General features: G+C 34.6%; 1 protein-coding gene across 11 annotated transcripts in view; it reads left to right on the forward strand.

Annotated features, from left to right (window-relative positions):
* The first annotated feature begins 16,231 nt into the window (after positions 1-16,231).
* LOC118203462 (myosin heavy chain, muscle-like) overlaps positions 16,232-18,165 on the forward strand; it is a 60,656-nt gene continuing 58,722 nt past the window's right edge. For 8 of the 11 annotated variants that reach the window (XM_085819231.1, XM_085819236.1, XM_085819237.1 and 5 more), the window contains exon 1: positions 16,279-16,408. The gene's annotated coding sequence lies outside the window, so the exon portion shown is untranslated. Of the gene's footprint in view, positions 16,250-16,277; positions 16,409-18,165 lie in introns of those variants that run through there. The other 3 variants (XM_085819233.1, XM_085819232.1, XM_085819230.1) reach the window with 2 other exon arrangements.

Genomic DNA, 18,165 nt, shown 5'->3' on the forward strand with positions numbered 1-18,165 from the left:
AAAAACAAAATTTTGAAACCTGCGTCATCAGTACAGCGTTTAAGATTTTATATATAAATGATATAATATATACAGGACTATATATGTGCCATGCTTAATATATAGAATTTTGTATATCGTGTCCCTTTCTCCGCCTAAATATTGGTCGTAGCAGAAAGAATTTCTTTAGCATTTAGAAATCTCACAACTTTTTGTCTTCGAGCTTTGTGAAAATCGATTTAAAAGCCCAAACGAGAAACTTTCTAGAGACCTAATTTTGCTTTCTTTATGCACAGAATTCAAAGTTCAAAAGTTAATCATATTTGATTATTCACAGCAGTGTCAGTTGAGAGTTTACTTAAAATTCGTTGAACTATAAACTACTTAAAACCCGCGGCTTTCATTTAATATTTTCTGTCCTTACGGCTCTTGATCTTCAGAGTGTTTTTCTACAGGAATAGAGAGTGGTTTGTTCCTGGTTTTAAAAGGGTCTTCGATAAATTGCATGTGATACGAAGGACATTAGAGCTCTGTACTCAGCTTTTGTTTTTGATATAGTGTGAGCAAATCATAATTAATAAAAATAAAATTTTGTACCTATATGAATTTTCATTCGGAGAATAATGAACCGAAGACAAAATAAAAAGACCTTTTAATTATTATTTTGCATTTCATTCGTTTAGGTAAAAAACTGAAAAAACTGTTTCCAAAAGTAAAATTTTAGCTTTATTTTTCAGTCCTCAAAACATCCTTTCACAAATGCATTAAATACTAATTACTAAATACACAAGAAATAAAACTGTATTTTAAGACCCAAATATCTCAAGCTCGCTTTTCTATATTTAATATATTTTGATGTCATACAGCTATAAATATTAATATAACTCGAAATTAGTCTGACAGAATTTCAACTACAGCTACCGGAAATAGCAAGATAGTAGTTAAGATACACTGCCTATTAGTAAGCCTAAAAACTAATATTAATTCACTCTTAATTATTAGTGCAGATTTAATGAGATTAGCGCATATTTAATGAGAAAAATCGCGCTTATGATCATTAGCTATTATGAAATAGTGCTATTTATTTTTAAACCTTCTGCAGCTTGAGCAAGAAATAAGAAATTTTATTTTTTAGAGTTCATTATTAGATCATGCATTAAAATAGAAGAATATTAATTATTTGTACCTTAGTTTTAATATTAGTTCATGAAATCGGTCTCTAAAAAATAAATTCTCTCATATCAAATTGTTCCTAATCTCTTCTTTTATAGGCAGCTTGTAAGGATTATGTTAATTTTTCTAACAGTTAAATTTTGAGTTAAAGTTCCTTTTCTATCGCTTCTTAATTTCAACTTACAACTTCCGGCCAGAACGTATTTTTAGAATCACATTTGAATGCAAATTTAAAGAGTAGTATTTAACCGCGAAGTTCTACTGTCTTAGTTAAAGAGAAGCAGTGACTCTGGCTAGCACGCTTCCGCCTTTTTAGGCTACTCTCTCTTAAGCTATTGTTACGCTCGGCCGTACTTTAGGCCCTTGATAGCTTCGCAGTTAATCAGGTTTAAGGGGCCAACTCTGTTAGAAGTTTGATAGCTTCGGCTATGCCTTTTTAGTTGAGATTAGCTTAGTTCTTAGTCTCTTAAGTTCAAGCCCGAGTGTCGGCTTTATTGTAAAACTTCAAGGCTTAGTTCTGTTACACCTTATTGTAATAATAAAGGGTTATTTCACGCTTCTTGCTTGTTGGTTTCTATATCACAAACTCAAGCGATTATTCGCTTACCCGTTCTTAAGATTCTTCAAATTCAATTGTAACTTAAAAGTACACAGTACGGAATCTTACAAGCTTTCTAGCAAATTAAGCAACTGAGTAACCATTACTATAATAATTAATCATGTGATATTATCATAATTCCCGAATTACGGTAATATAACAGATACGTATGGTGCTTAACCGATTTAAGATACTCGAAGTCCTTAGAAAGAAATTTTTTCTCCTTAATATCATAACCATCCATTTTTAATATTTGATACAGCTTTATTTTATGATTAACTAGGACAGCTGAGGGGTTCTTGCTGTGTCTTTGCCTGTGGCATTATTCTAATTATGATTTCTTCTCTTTAGTTTACTTTTATGAGAAGGCATCTTAGAAGTATAAATGACTACAACGCTGATATTCAGTACTCTCTGTCTAAAAATGATCTATTTTATTAGCAGTCTTATTGCTCTGCAAAGTATTAAAATACTTTCTGTAATAAAAGAAGAAAAATCCGTGCGTTGAATTAAAGTATACCAACAGATTTCGACACTTAACATGTAAATACCTATTTCCCACCGTGCAAATTGTAGAAAACTTTCAAAAAATGCATAACTCAAAAACATATATCTAATTAAAATAGTTTAATTGTAAATTGAAAAAATATTTAAATCTTAAAAGGATACAATGTACAAAAAAAAAAGCAAAAAAATTTAAAAATTGCAATATGGTCTTCATACTCAAATTCCAGTTTAACCCTTAAAGCACTTTTAAGTTAAACAGTGGCGATGGACCTAGTCCCTAGAAATTAAAGATGTAGTGTAAGGATCTTAAGTTTTACTAACGTTTATTTTATTTTAAATCTTTACTATCACTTCTTATTTTCTACTTCCGGCCACAATTAAAAGCGTTAACTTATTTATGCAAAATTTGTCTGGCGAACGCCAAGTACTTAAGTTGTGGCTTTTTGCCAAGCGAGAGAGAGGAAGGAGTTAGTCGAAGCAGGCCGCTTACCTTAGAGGTTTTACTCAGTTGCTGGTTGCCTTCCAGGCCAGAGGTTTAATCCTCGTGATAATTTTTAAACGTATTGTAGTGTTAACAGTTCTCTGTACTACATACGGCTTCCTGTTAATATAAGGCCAATCTTCCACGTTTATTATTTCAAAATCAAGTTAGCGTTTAGTTATATTTTTATATTCTTACGTTTAGACCACAAGTAGTGGGTCTTTGTATTCCGAAGTACGGAAATTATTGTAAAGAGAGAAATATAAAGGGTTTTGTATACCCTTCTTGTGTATCCTGTCTACTTCCCACAGTTATTGAACATAGCTTTAATTGAACATAGCTTTAGTAAGCTCTCTGTTCCGAGTCAGGTCCTTGCATGTTCCAAAGAAAGTAAGACGGAACATTGAACCTGATAGTGGCGCCCAACGAAGAAGAATAACCATGGCCGAGTTTCAAGAAGAACATGTGCTGCCTGCAGAAGCGGCTCAGAATCCAGAAATGCCAGATGCCGCCCTGGAAGGATTTGGTTACATCGTCCAGACCATGCGCGCTTCGATGAAACCAGAAGCAACATTTAATGGAAACTCACCGGTAACCAGTTTTTTGGGAAAATTGGATGACCACTTCATGCTCTACCCCGTGCACGAGTTCCAAAAATTTACCTTAGCTACCAGCGCTTTGAGGGGCCAAGCGCTGAACTGGTTCAAATGTATAGGCAGAAGTCTCTTGGGTCAAGCAGGAAGTCCCACATATACTTACGAAAATTTCAAGACTGCCCTAGTAAAAGCCTTCCCTGTTGTAAGGGATCGTGCGAAATTAGAAACGGAACTTTTCAGCATATATCAGCAAAGAATCGAAAAGCTCTCAAGCTTTATTTTAAGAAAAATTCACGTCTTCAAACTCTTGTATGGAAACCGTCCGGATCCTGAGATAATTCAAGTGATTTTGCTGAGGTTACTGCCCCAAGTGCAAGACTTTATTGAATTAAGAAATCCGACTACACTGGAAAAGTTATTTGAGCTAGCAATCCAGTTTGAAAGTAGAAGAATGGCGGACATTGAAAGAAGACGCCAATATCAACAGCGAAACCAATTTGCTGCGCCAAGACTACAGCAAACTCAAGCACACGGCTACGGAAGCAAAGCTAATCAGTGGGCAAGGAAACCCGAGGATTCAAAAACAGGCGGCGAACGTCGACAGTTCAATAAAATCAAACAGGAAAAAAGTAACAATCCAGGAAAAAAGTCTCAAGGCCAGTGGAAAAAGAAGGAAAGCACGGAAATGAAAAATAATTTAAACTAAAACGGATTTCTGCTGACAGGAGGGTGCGGAAATCCGAAGGCCACGAAAACCCCTCTTTAGGTTAAATACAGTAATGGTGAAAAATTTGACTCTTCCGAAGATTGAAGTGTTGGTGAATAATATCCCAGCCACCGCACTCCTGGATACAGGCGCGCAGTGTTCCTGTGTGGCAGAAGATTTTTTAGGAAGTATTTTCGTAAATATCGTATATATAATTCGGATAATACGACAGTGTTAGCTGCGCAAGGAGAAAGATATAAGCGTATAGGTAAATTACCGCTGTATGTCCGTATCAAGGACGAACAAGTAAAGGTTATGTTTTTCATAGTAAAGAATCTGCAAGCACATATTATTTTAGGAAGAGATTTTCTTTCAGAGGCACAAGCAACGCTAGATTTTAATGAAGCGTCCCTGAAGCTGACAATGAAACCAGTTCGAGAAGAAAAGGCTGAACCGCCGATGTTAAACCTTGACCACCTGCCTAATGAAGAGCAACGAAGAATCCGACAAGTGGTAAGTGAATTTCCTTCGTTATTTAGTGATATTCCAGGATTTACTCAGGTTACTAACCATAGTATTGACACCGGAGATTCAATGCCAGTTCGCCACAAAGCATACCGGTATGATAAGAATAAGGAAAAAATTATAGAATGGCATATCACCGATATGCTACGTAAAAAGATCATAACGCCCATCTCAAATAGTTATGCTAGCCCGGTTGTTTTATGTAAGAAAAATAATGACTATCCATTGACACATCCAAAAAGGTGGAGATTCGCAATTGACTACCGTAAATTAAACTCCATAACTAAATATCCGGTATATCCGTTACCTATTATTGAAGAAATTCTAAGGAACATAACATCCACCAAATACATGACGACTTTAGACTTAACGACTGGTTATTTTCAAATAGGGGTTAGGCCTGAGGACGTGCCTAAGACTGCTTTTATAACCAAGTCTGGCACTTATGCATTTCTGCGTATGCCGTTTGGCCTTTCAGGGGCACCGGCAACATTTCAGCGATGTATGGACATTGTGTTAAGGCCTGTTCTTGGAAAGTCCACATTTATCTATTTAGACGAAATCATTATTACTAGTGATAATCTCGACCAACATGTACAGGATTTAAGACAGGTGTTTTCTTTATTAAATGAGGCCGGTCTAAAAGTTAATGTCGAAAAGTGCAAATTTGCAGCCCCTGAATTAAAATATTTAGGTTACAAAATATCTCAGAAAGGAATAGAGACAGACGAATCAAAAATAATCGCTGTACAAAAGTATCCGACTCCAAACACGGCGAAGAAGCTCTCTTCTTTTCTAGGACTTTGTTCATATTATAGGTCCTTTATAAAAGATTTTGCAGCTATTGCTGAACCATTGTTAAAATTAAAAAGGAAAAAGGCAAGATTCTCGTGGACGGCCGAAGCCAATAGTGCTTTCGAAAAATTAAAACAAGCATTAACGCAAGCCCCTGTGTTGAAATTTCTTGAAAAGGATGAGAATTTAGAAATTTCAGCGGATGCTTCGGATTATGCGGTAGGAGCGGTACTTTCGCAAAATCAGCAGCTAGTGGCATTTTTTAGCCGAACTTTAAATCAAACACAAAGAAACTATTCCGCGACCGAGAGAGAGGCACTTGCAGTTCTGTTAGCAGTGCAAAAGTTCCGAGTCTATTTTGGAAAGGCGCCAATAACTGTGTATTCTGATCATGCGGCGGTAACTAGATTGTACTCAGGGAAAAACTTATCCCCAAGGTTAATAAGATGGGCACTCAAGCTACAAGAATATAATCTGGTAAACAAGCATACCCCCGGAAAGGAAAATATCGTAGCAGATGCCCTATCCAGAATTAAAATAGATGAAGAAGGTAATACTGTAAAGGTGGCAATGCTCACAGCATGTACAATAAATTCCCGTGAAACTGTAATAACCGAACTGGGTAAGGATTCTGAGTTTGGAAGCATTTATGAGTATTTAAAGGATCCTGAAAATTTTAGCCACCAAGATATTGTGGCGATAAGAAATAGGGCGGCCCATTACGAACTAATATACGGTCTATTATTTTATACAAAAACTACGAATTCCAACAACGAATTTCGACCTGTTATCCCAGCTAGTCTTAGATTAAATATCCTGCAGGAGCTCCATGACAGCCCTTTAGCTTCTCATGCTGGTATTCGAAAAACTATCCAACGCGTACGCGAGGCAGTCTATTTTCCTGAACTGCAAAAGTTAACAAGGGCGTATGTCCAGTCCTGCCCAACATGTCACATGTCAAGCAGTTAATTATATTAATTTCCGCCCGGCCGGGTTTCTAAATAATATTAAATCCGAATTTTCAAATGAAATAATTGGCATCGATTTATTGGGCCCTTTCCCAAAAAGTCAGTTAAATAAAAGTCGCTATCTCCTTGTTATGGTTGATCATTTTACTAAGTGGATCGAAATTGTTCCCTTAAAACGAGCCTCCGCGAAATTAGTTACTGATTCTATTTTAAATAAATATATTTTAAAATACGGGCGCCCTTAAAAGTTATATCGGATAATGGTCCTCAATTTGTAAGTAATGTATTTGAAGACATGTGCCAAAACCTGGGCATATATCATTTAAAAATGGTCCCGTATCGGCCGCAATCAAATATAGCGGAACGGGTCAATAGAAATATAGTGAAAATTATCCGTAGTTATGTTAAAATTTTTTATAAAAGCTGGGATAACTATGTCAATGAATTTGCTTTCGCCCTTAGGACCGCAAAACATGATACAACGGGCAAAATTCCTGCTGGGTTATTTTTAGGCAGAAAGATTATAACGCCGTTAGATAAATTATTTTATGTGCAACAAAGAGCCCCAGAATTTAAAATGGGTGATATAGAAAAACTAATTAAAGAAGCAAAAAAGAATACTGAAGTAGCACAGAGAAAACAAAAGCAAAAAAGAATACTGAAGTAGCACAGAGAAAACAAAAGCTGTATTATGACTTGAAACGACGGGGAGTAACTTACAAAGTAGGGGATAAAGTATTAAAAACTATGCATTCACTTTCTTCAGCACCAGAAGATAAAACTGCCAAATTTTTTCCACGATTTGAAGGACCATATGTCATAGAAAAAATAACTCACGCTGTAGTAGTGTTAAAAGCCAGGAATGGTGAAACCTGCTCCGCAAAAACTGATCAAATCAAACCCTACTATGATCGTAATAAAATGCAAATATTTACAGATGTTTTGCAGGATCCGGCACGGCAGACACGGCAGGCACAAGCTCCAGAGGTGGAACAACGACAAGTACAAGGGCAAGCCATTAAGAGGCAGGAGCAAGTGAAAAGAAAGTTTCCCGGCGGGAAAATTGAAGGTAACAAGGAAAAGAAGCCGTTCCACCGTCCAGAAAAGAGTGCTCACGAACACCCCCAGAATGAAGGGAGAAGGACGACGTATGCAAAGAGAGCCAGGAGAAATGACGGCAACTATAACACGGCTCTAAAACGGAAGATCTACTCATCCGACAGGACTCTCCGCAGCAAATGTCGCCGAACTGCGGAAGGGCCACCAGCGGCGGAGGAAAAGTTACAAGGAAAATTTGAACGGCCAGCAACGAGGTCCAAGCAGGAACGCGAAAGAAGTTTCCCGGTTCCGCCAAGACCAGCTGCCATCAAACGGCCAAGACCACAGGCAGAGGTGAAAAAGAAGGTATTCAAGGGTGACCGAACTGGAGAAAAACGAAAGCTTCTAGAGGAAGGCACCGAAGGGCGAGCCCGCACAAGAAGGAGGATAAATCAAGCGAGAATCTGCGCTACCTTCCAGGACTGGGCTCAGAAAAGAATGTCCGAATATCACAAAGATAAGTAAAATTTTATGTTACTTTGGAAACTTAAGTTAATCTTTCATTCTTACTGCAAGTGGCAGATTTCAAGAAGTTTTACCTCATGCGAGGTCTACCTTTATCGCCAAAAGGGCGAGAAATGAGTTGTTACCGATTTTGGTATTATGTTTTTCAATTACTCGCGCGTAAAACTAAAGTTGATGTATAATAGGAATATGTAAAGACTTAAATATTGTAAAAGTTATTGTATAAATTTTATTTAAAACATTCTGGCAAGAAAGAAGTTTTAGTCTGAAAGACTTTTTGAAATGTAGTATTTCAATGTAGAAAGAATTGGCACTTGCTTTGAAAAGAATAGAAGTTAACAATGTACTACTAATGTATGTTTTCAAATGCGTAAAATTAACGGCATATTAATATGTTCTTATATACAATGTGAACTGTTATTTTAAATGTTAAGAAATACCGTGATATGGTAAAAGTGAAAGTAATGTTAAAAATTTTTTTTTTATTCGTGTGACTGTAAAAAGAGCAAATTATTGTGAATATGTGTTAAAGGTTGAATGAATGTAGTTAGGCTCTCTGACGCTACACTTCAGAGTTAGCCACTTTCAGAATAGTACCTCAGGATTTAGAGTTGAAGTTAGGGTGTGTTACGAGGTCTTGGTATGTTGAATTTTAACACGTTAGTGTTTTGATTGTAGGAGGAAGTGTTGAACACGTATACATAAACACAATCGTGTTTGGTGTTCTTTTACAACACATGTCAGAGAGCAGGGGGAGAGATAATTAAAATAGTCATGAATGAAATAAGAATGTTAAGAGAAATATAAATATGCATATTACTTGCCATTTCATTGTGTAACATTTCATTAAACTAGTTTTCCTTCCAGATCTCTGGAAGGAACCAGATTTGAATAAAAGCTCCTGTTTAGATGCAGTACAGATGAAAAATTGCGTGTCTTTGGAGCTGCTATTGTAAAAACAAATTTCTTTTCTTTTCTTTTTTTTTTTTTTTTTAAATTTCTAGTTTCTAGTGAGAAATGTTTGTAAAAGATTGGCCTCGCGTTAGATTCTAGAGCTAAAAGCTTTCAACAAGATCGTTTTAGACCTCAGTTTCAAACTAATTAACTCTGGCGGGAAGTATGTAAGGATCTTAAGTTTTACTAACGTTTATTTTATTTTAAATCTTTACTATCACTTCTTATTTTCTACTTCCGGCCACAATTAAAAGCGTTAACTTATTTATGCAAAATTTGTCTGGCGAACGCCAAGTACTTAAGTTGTGGCTTTTTGCCAAGCGAGAGAGAGGAAGGAGTTAGTCGAAGCAGGCCGCTTACCTTAGAGGTTTTACTCAGTTGCTGGTTGCCTTCCAGGCCAGAGGTTTAATCCTCGTGATAATTTTTAAACGTATTGTAGTGTTAACAGTTCTCTGTACTACATACGGCTTCCTGTTAATATAAGGCCAATCTTCCACGTTTATTATTTCAAAATCAAGTTAGCGTTTAGTTATATTTTTATATTCTTACGTTTAGACCACAAGTAGTGGGTCTTTGTATTCCGAAGTACGGAAATTATTGTAAAGAGAGAAATATAAAGGGTTTTGTATACCCTTCTTGTGTATCCTGTCTACTTCCCACAGTTATTGAACATAGCTTTAGTAAGCTCTCTGTTCCGAGTCAGGTCCCAAAGAAATGTTCCCAAAGAAAGTAAGACGAAACATTGAACCTGATATTAGAACATAAAATAAAAAATTTAAAGAAAGTTCATGTGCGAATCCCAAATGATGGTGGGGAGACTTGCTATAATATTATTCCATCATATATTATGGCCATGTAGAAACTATTATTTTTGTATAATAAAAATGGGACTTAACTATTAAAGACGTAGCTGTGCATTTTTCATTGGATCGACTGTTCATTAGTTTTGTGATAAGTAATTCCCTCGAAGGAAAGGGAAACAATTTCTATTTTGTCAAGGCGTAGAATTAGCATAGGGAAAAAAATAACACCTTCTTCGAAGCTAGATTAGTAAATGCATTTCTTGGCTATTTCACTGATAGAAATCAAATATCAAATCAGTCACAGTAAATAATTTCTGATACTCCAATTTTCGAAAATGATCAGCTTCTTATTCTAGAATAAGTTATATAAAGGAAAAAAATTTTGAAATCATCGGATTTTAGTAAAATACACTAAAAAGTAAAATATTTTTTTTTAGTCATGACATTCTTGTCATATATGACTAAACATAAAATCATGCTGCTCTTCAGAATGACCGAGGTTTAAGTAAAAATCATCAAAAAAGAAATTAATCAAATTGACAGTAATCATTCTTAACACACGCCATTTCTGCTTAGAGTTCCTTTAATGTTACAAAACAATTATTTTTATAGCGTATTACGATTTTATTTTTAGTCATATATTATCAAAAATGTTTTGCCAATTATTAAGAATATTGTTTAATTTAGCATATTTTATTAACACCATGTAACATAATAAGCTCTTATATACACACAGCATACGTAATAGTGATACTGATGATGATACTAGAGTTGGTGAGAGTTTTTTTACCAGTAAAGAGGAAATAAATAATTAAGAAGAAATAAATTTCTTCTTAAGAATCGCTGGAAATAAGATGGTTTTTTGTTTCCATAAGTTTCCATGATTTTTTGCTAATTGTACTAGTATAAAATTCATTTTTATTCTTTTTAGGAAGACTTGCGGGAAAGATTCGTGAGTTAATCTTCCTGTATCTGGCTCATCTTATCTTCTTTGTAATTAATTTTATTAAAACTTGTTTAGAAATTTACTTTTGATTGTAAGGCTTGAAATAGGAAGATAAATATCAAACACATCTTTTGATATGGCTTCCTTAGCTGCAGTGTCAACAGATTCATTCCCTATTATACTTCTAAATCCCTGTATCCAGCTTAAACTAATAGAACGAATATTCATTTCCATACTTAGTATTCTTTTTTTTTTTTTTTTTTTTTTTACTAAAAGAAACACAAGAATTTTCCTACGTACCCCTTTGTAATTAGTATCACATGGGGCGTACAGAAGTAAGTATGAAACACAATACAAAATAAACAGAAGAAAAAATTGAAACAAAATTAAGAATGCATACAAAGTTTTACAATAAATTGACAAAAACTGTTAAAGGCATTTCTCTCAGAAATAAATTGGTAAAATTCTGGAGGCAGTTAATATTAAAAGTTTTCAGTCCCAGTTTCAAGACTTTCCTTTCGCTCTCATATTTAGGGCTTTGAAGAAGCACATGTTCAACATTCTCCTCGCCACCGAAGCTACAATCACAGGCAGACTCGGGGCTCAAATATGTTCAGATAACTTTTGAAATTTCCATGGCTCTTAAGATATTGGGTTAATTTATAGTTTGTGAAGAAGTGATGACATGACAATCTCATTTTGATGGAAAGAAAAATCTCTTAGTTAAGCTCCTTTTATTTGAGCTAATAAATTCGTGGTTCCACAACTCCACAATACTTTCTTACATGACCTTCTTATAAAAGAAATTAGGGATATTGACCCAAAAGGGCCAATTTACCGCTTAGTCGCAGTCCTAGCAAGGAAATCGGCACGTTCGTTCCTAATAGCATCTGTATGACCACGAACAAATGAAAATACAACGAAATATTTTTATCTTTTAGGTTTTTTTCATTTGTTTTTAAATCTCTATAATGATATTATTAGAGGAAGAAATTCATTTTAGGATCCCAAGGTATCAGTACAAATAGGATAGTATGAAACAGCAATATTTTGTTCAGAGATCCATTTGATGGCGAAGTTTAAGCACAAAAATTCAGCTATGAAAACAGTACATTCATCTCTAATTCTAAATTGAAGGTACTCAAATTCAAGACCATTTATGAAGACAATAAATGCGAGACCAACCTTGCCATCAATTTCTGCCATCAGTATAACAAGTTGCAGGTGAATCATCTATTATTTTATTGCTAAATTGAATAATATTAACAGCATTTCTTTCTGAAGGATGAGGGAGATCAGAGGGAGGTAAAATACAATCATATCGAGAGACAGCAGAAGCAGAAATATTTTCCCTATAGGCAATATAATGAAGAATGGCAATGTCGATTGGAGGAAAACCAGAAATTGCATAAATAGGCTCATGCCTAAAGGTACGATATCCACATATGACCTGCAGAAGTAATCCGCGTTTGAACGCGTCGTAAATATTTATAATTTATCTTCTTCTTAAGCGATATACCCCAGACTCTAGAGCCATACATAATGAAGGGTGCAATTCCTTGTTTATAGATGAACGAATGAACGTTGTAATTAATACCGTATGTGTTGCATGAAGTTCGACTTAATTCACGCTGTAATTTATCACATTTCTCGGATATATAAGTGTAGCTTCTAAGCAAATCTACAGTCAAGAAAAAACCCAAGGTATTTCATTTGCTTTACCACAGTCAAAGGGGTGCCGTCGAGAAATAAATGAAATGCATCCTAACAAATGTTTCGCTTTTCAATAATCATAATTCTGGTTTTATCATTTAAAACCTTTTGACCAGTCGGAGGTGAGATTTAAAGTCTCTTGTGCCTCGAAAAAAGTAGCAGAAATGTCCCTACTCTGGAAGCAAAACAAGATATCATCCGCAAAGGCTACAGTATCGCAACAAGCAAGATTTTCCAGCTTTGATAGGAGATCATTAGTAATAATATTCCAAAACGTAGCTCCTGAACCTGAGCCTTGAGGGCAACCCCTTTCAAGGGGAAAATTATTCATTGGAAGTTTCACCTTTTTGAGAAAATTGAGAATACAAGGCCACCACGCATTGTCGAAGGCGCTCTTAATATCCAAAAAGACCAAAATAGTTTGCAAGTTTTTCTTTTTATCTCTCTGAATAAGAGAGGTAACTCTCTTTTTGAAGAGACCGAGGATGTTTTCTTCATAGAATATAACGCCTTCAGAACACTTTAGCTCTCTGTATAAATGTCATATATTGCGACCTGTTACTTCTGAGAAAAGCATTTTCGCCATAAAAAGGCTTATTTTAAAGCTATTGCTTCGGCTTGGTTAACTGCGCTTGAATTATTTTTATTATTTTTTTTATTATTAAGTTTTTGCATATTGCAACTTGTTTATGCAGTATGATCATATAATATAGAGCCTAGCACAATTAACAGTACGTGGAAAAAGTGAATTTTTTTAAACTGAGTTGGGAGTGCATGAGAAAACTGAACTCCTGTTTTTAGTTTTGTGATATCAGAAGATGAAGGAGCTTTCGGGATCAAGCATTTGGCTTAGTATGCGTCTTCTTTTATCAGTTTCGAGATTCCATCAATATATATATGTTTGTGCATAACAATGATCTGTCTGCCCTTATCAGCTTTAGAAATTATAATTAAAATTATAATAATTAGGATTGGTAACCATTTGAAGTCTTGAACATAGGAAAAATCAAACAAATTTGGCAACTGTAGCTGAAAATATATGACTCGTCTCTTCGAATGATAGCTGATGAGGTTAAATCAATAAAAGCACTGCTTACAAAATTGTCCTGGTAAATCTTTTGCAAAAGAACATTTTTTTCTTGTTTTGTTCCTGATGCACTGACCGCAGAACAGAAAGAAAATCGAATCTCTACGTATCATGATCCGAATGACATACATAAATCCTAGTTTTTTTCCAAACAAATTGTGACCGGAGATGAAGCTCGGGGCTTTTTTTTATGGTCCTAAGATAAAACGGCAAGCATCTGCGTAAGTTCAAAATTGTTGATCATGGCAACAGCAGCTCTGACTTCAAAACTCTTGAATAAAGATCATACTGATGCTTTTTTTTTATTAAAAGTAATAACTCAGGAGGATTGTTTCCCTAAGAGATAGATAGCGAATTACATATTTTATAAAGACGTGATGAACACACTTTTGAAGAGAATATAGAGCGTTAGAACTGAGAAACAGAATAGCTGGTTTCTGCTTCACAGCAATGTGCCGTAACGCGATTCCATTCTTTTCAAGCAGTTTTTAACAAATAAAAGCGTTACACTACTCAGCCCCATGTTAAAAATGTTTTTAACCCCACAAGTAAATCTTTCAGTGCGCTCTCTATCTTTCAAAGTTGGAAACAGAAACTACATGATGTACGAATATGCTTGGCTAGACTATTTGAATATAGCGAAGCACACAGCGGCTACCTTACATAAGGTATAAGGTATTTCTCCCGCTTTTCTAGCGTGCCTTCGTGGTGGAGTGATCAGCACACTGAGCCGGTATTTCAGAGGTCCGCGGTTCGATTCCCGGCGAAGGCGATTGCTCATTTTTCATCTCTTCCGTTTCCCAAAATCCTAATGTCTCTACAGTGGTGCCCGAACTAAAAGGGTGTTGGATGAGGATTCTCCATACCCAGGATGTGGCGATTGGGTCCCCTAAAAACGCCAGTCACCCTTTAAAAAAGGGGTGTATATAAGGTATTTCTTCCGCTTTCCTAGCATGCCGTCGTGGTGTAGTAGTCAGCACACTGAGCCGGTATTTCAGAGGTCCACGGTTCAATTCCCGGCGATAGCTCATTTTTCATCTCTTCGGCTTCCAAAAATCCTAATGTCTCTACAAGGGAGGCCTTCGCGGCAGATTTTTTAAGGAAACCTAGCTCGGATTCACATTACACTTGGAGAAATCTAGGAAAACCAGTTATGCAACCAGCCCTTTAGCAACCCGGGTAGAACTACCAGGATTCAAGGATCTTAACCACTTGACAGCTAATGGGGCCAAAGGCCTGAAAATACTCAAAATAATTTCTGTTACAAATTATAAATTAATGTGATTGCTGTTTGTTTTATGCCATTTTGGCTTAAGAAAGGTTTTACAGAAATTCTCTACTTCTATAAAGTGAGTAAAGATTTATTAAAGTGTTAAAAAAATATTTAGAAGTTCTTAGATTAGTTCTCTGTTTCGCTGAAAAAATTGTCATAGAATTAATTTGTATTCACAGTTCGAGTTTGTATAAAAGAAAACTTTATTAAAAGGAATTTTCAGAAATCCCACTCGAATCAGATATCTAATGTTGAAAAGAAATTCACAGAATTTTATACTTTAAAAGAACTTTTGGTCAAAATTGACTTAAATTTGAAATTTGTTGAACTATACTAACATGTTGGATGTAAAAAGCTTTTGAAGTTACAAATGAAATCCATTGTTTTTAGCATCTTAAGATCAGATACCACTTTAAGTTAGCTTTATTCCTAAAGAACTTCCGAAACATCATTTATTAAGCAACTGTTCTTGAGCACTTTAAGTTATCAGTTTCATTTTACGACTTTTTTTTTTTTTTTTTTTTTTTTTCAATGACGGGCTTTAGCCGTTTATATGTGTTGACCTCTACTAAGATCGGTAGCGGTGGTCTCTTTATCATAGGGGCACCGTTGACTCCCATGAAGGAACGGGCAAATTACATCCCTGACTTCTCCGGGATTCGAACCCGGGCTCTTTGGTACCGCAGTTAAAGTCACTAACATCTTTCTCGCCTGGACGGCTCATTTGAGAACTTGATAACGGACGTTTTAGCAAATTACTAATATTAATTTAGTAGAACTAAAAAAACCACTGTTTTATAACAGCTCGTATCCGTTTTAGGCCTTTTATTCGCTCTAAGTTATCCGAAAATTGCATTTAAAGGGACAGAGAATTAATAATAATTTTAAGCCTTTAAGGCTTAAATAATAATTAGCTAACATGATATGTTTGTTAAATTATGAACATGCGTTTCAGTAAAAGAAGACTTAATCCATCATATGAAGGAGAACGAGCGTCAAAACAGAGTAATAAAAAAAAAAAAAATAAGAAAATAAGCTTAATTCAGAATAAAAAAATTAAAAAAAAAAAAAAAAACTATTAAGCATGAATCAGGGCCAAAACATTCACGTACAAAAGACAGTTTAACAGTTTATGAAGAGATTTCGGGCTGAAATATTCGGCTAAAGGGGACGGTGTTAAATAAGTCAAGACCATTAGTGTGCTCCCTCGGAGAGAAACCAGAATTCTTCTCAATTTGTCAAAAATCCCTGAGGTAAAGTTTAACGATCACGAAGAAGATGCTATACATGAGAAGATTCACTGGGCCCAAAAATGGCATGGTCTTATTCTCCACCCCTAGACGTGTGCCTAAGGGGAGGGAGGAATTCAGCCGTGTTCTCTTTCTTCGAAACTTCTATGGGATCTTATTGACCGCGTGCCGCACGTGTGAGGGAGCGCACCCCCCACCCAAACGTGCTTTTTTCATCCAATAGGAAGTGAGCTAATTTTGCGCTACGCTTTTCGTATACGGAGACCATATCTGGTTGCACCCGTTTAAAAGTGCTTCTACGTTATTTTCACTTTACAGAACGGATTTCGGACGTAAGTGTCTCACAAGCGTTTAGTACCTCTCTATTCTTGTGTGTATTTTGCCTTTGTTCTGTGCCGTACGCCTCCCAGGATACCTATCCGCTGTAGGCCTTCTCTGCTTTCTTTTACCGTGGATTTGCTTTCGCCCGAAAATTTCAACTGATTACTGGGGTTTGATAATTTTACTTCACTTTGGAATGTGAAAATGGATTATTAATCATCGGTTTATATATTTATCATTAGAAGAAATTTTTGAATGAGAAAAAGTTTCATCTGTGGTAACAATCTGAAATAGAAAAATTTACTTTCTTTTAAATAATTTATATGTTAAAACAAATTTTAAGACCTAAAAGGAGTAATAGTTTAAGTTTCTTCTTAAATAACGAAGTAAATGTTTGAATTAAGTACTGAACTTTTTCCTCCGTTACGTGTTTTACTGTTACAGAAAGAGAAATAATGCTTTGTCTGCAAAATTATTATTTATTATTTTTTCTACATATTTATTTATAAAACTATAATTTGAATTCGGTCAAAAGAAAACCTAATCTAATTAATGTTGAATGTTATTTACGAAGTTTTTCCCCATGAAGAAAAAGGTTTATGGGGACGATAAGAAGTTAAATCTTGTACTTAGAAATAATGTCGTAATTTGATAACTCTAATTAGTTACCATTTTATTTAAAAAATATTATCCGCTCTCAATACCTTAATACTTTGTCTAAACATTTACTAGTATTTCATGACAAAGATTTAAAGAACTAAAATAGTTCGATTACTTAGATAAGGATGGAACTTTCTTATTAATAAAATGAAATTTTAAATTTATACATTAATTTATTATGATCTAAAATGGAGCAGATTCCATTGACTTCAGATTTTGAATACGGGGTTTTTGAAGTATTTTACTAGAGTAATATTTTAGTTTTTTACAGCATGTTCTTAGATTTATCTTTATAACTTATTTTGTATAAGTTTTATTATTTTTGTCACCAGTAAGAGTTCTCTTAAAATTATCTTATTTAAATTCTCTCATTTCCAGATAAAAATATTAAAAGGCCAAATGTTGCTCTTAACATTTTAAAAGTAAAAATTAATTATCTTAAATATAATGGCATACATCATACGAGCTATAAGTTTGCTTAACACTATATATCTTAAATATATTGCCAGGAAGCTCCTAAAAATAAAAAAAAAAAAGATGCATATTGGCAATAATTCAGAAAGAAATATGTATTCTTCATTCAATAATGAGTTAGTTGTATTTATATTCTATGATATTATTACGTGTGCAAGGGATGGAGAACGATTATACCAATCACCGTTGTTCGTTTGGAGAACAAACGAGGCTCGGTTTTGAAAGACAATAAGCTCGTTGGTTCTTGAAGTTCCGTGACGTAACGTTGTCGCTGTTTTCTCATATATCACTCACAACAGCAGAATTTCTTTCTCCTGAACAACGTCTGGATTTCGATTTCGGTATTTATTCTTTAAAAATAAATATATTCTATAGTTTATTTGTTATTAGGATTAAGAAAATTATTCCTAAATTTCAATTTGACTACGAAAATTGTATTGCAAATATTTTCTAACCATATTTTTCGTTAAGAAATTAACTAACGATGTTGCTAAAATGCATAAATAATATAATAATGCTTTATCCGATAATTTTAAAATATATTATTTAAAATATTTCTATTCTTATAAACAATATTAATTTATTCATTATAGCATCAAAAAGAAATTTATATTCTCTTGTTAACAAAAGCTGTCTTAAAGTAATTGCGTGCTACTCATCGTTACTTTTAGCTACTTATTTTGAAAATAAACCTCTTGATATTAAATTACTGCGAACCAAGTTAGTAATAATAGTTATGTTATAATAAATTAAAAATAAGACTTCTAAAGTCAGTTTTCACTACTTTATATAA

Source organism: Stegodyphus dumicola, chromosome 6 (genome assembly GCF_044657685.1).
Source record: "Stegodyphus dumicola isolate Sdum_Otavi_A_Nest chromosome 6, ASM4465768v1".
NCBI lineage: Eukaryota > Metazoa > Arthropoda > Arachnida > Araneae > Eresidae > Stegodyphus > Stegodyphus dumicola.